We start from the raw sequence: 1,409 nt of genomic DNA, 5'->3' as shown, positions 1-1,409 counted from the left end.
TCATTTTCTCCTTCCTTCCTTCTTTCCCTTCATGCTCTCTTCTCCCTTCTGTAACATTTTAGAATACAATTAAAAAAAAAATTCACATAAAATTTTACATGAAAATATTTTGGACTTACATTAAAACAATTTGAACTTCTATTTACTCTTGTCTTAATATTATTTCTTGAACAATGTTTTAATAATTATATGTGTTAGTTCACAAATTAGTATTAATTTAACATTTGCATTTACTTCTATATTAAATATGCTTAAATATGACATTGAATATTTTTTATAAAGTAAAATACCTGCATATTTTCATTGTCAAAATTTAGAAAAAAATATAAAATGGAGATTAGTAATTTGATGAAACATGAGGTTTGGGTCAAATTAATATTCTCCCAAAAAAAAAAAAACTGCTTTATATTAAACTCTATTTTAGAATGGCATGCACTATTGCCATTATTCTCTAATTCCATTTTTGTAAATTTTTCAGCTTAGAAAATTTTTGTTTCCAGTTTTTATCTTTCTGGTTGACAGATGTTTGTGCATTGAGAACAAGAGCAATGAATTAATTTTTATATTTAATTCTAATTACCAATGATAAACTGATTGAAAGAATTAGGAGTCAAACTTATTAAGCTGAATTTTGACTTTATCTAAACTTTGATTCTCTATCTTTATTGTGTAAAAGAACAACAGAAATATATTTTTTAAGTCATTAATCAAGACTTTATAATATTTAGGGTGAAGTTTATGCATTAGGGGGTCCATTTGATCACTCCGGCGTCTTTTTATGAGAGACTCAGGAATCTTCTGGAAAGATTTTTTTACTCTAAGCAAAATAGAAACAAAGAAAGCTACATTTGATAGTTACACAGATCATGCATCCTCAAATCCTTGAATTTATCTCTAAATATCATTTCCTCTGGATTATTTAGTCATTATTCTGTGGTGAAACCCTAGACCTTGCATTACCAGAAAGAACATCTTCCATAGCGTCCAAGTGTCCCACGTTCCACATCACACTCATGACTCCATTACATCCCTTCCAGTCCTATAGTATTTTAATTCCGGAAGTTTTTAAATACAATTGGGACCATACTCAAACATGCAAAGCTACCATAATTCGTAGCTGCCTTCCTCCCCTTTTGAATGAATAACGAACCATCTATTGTCCTATGTAAAGCCAGGTGCTCTTGTGTGATGGATCCAATATGTGTTTATTTGATCATATTACATATTCAATTGTTCCTGTTTACTTCTTCATAACTAATGGTTTCATCTTTACTGAATCATCTCTGTCATTTAATAAGCCAGTAATAATAATAAAAAAAAAACACGGAAAGAAAAAAAAGTAAATTCCTCCGGTGACCCTACATCTCCTCTGACTGTGCTTCATTCCTCTACCTTATTTTATAGCTATA

The 1,409-nt window shown here is 29.5% G+C and overlaps 1 pseudogene; it reads right to left on the bottom strand.

Annotated features, from left to right (window-relative positions):
* Nucleotides 1-1,015, bottom strand: part of LOC112476811 — an 8,177-nt pseudogene extending 7,162 nt beyond the window's left edge.
* Between the last annotated feature and the right edge of the window lie 394 nt (nucleotides 1,016-1,409).

This window comes from Pteropus alecto, unplaced genomic scaffold, assembly GCF_000325575.1.
Source record: "Pteropus alecto unplaced genomic scaffold, ASM32557v1 scaffold81, whole genome shotgun sequence".
In the NCBI taxonomy this organism is placed as follows: Eukaryota; Metazoa; Chordata; class Mammalia; order Chiroptera; family Pteropodidae; genus Pteropus; species Pteropus alecto.
Note: the sequence above shows the minus strand (reverse complement) of the source record. Positions and strands in the feature narration are given on the sequence as shown.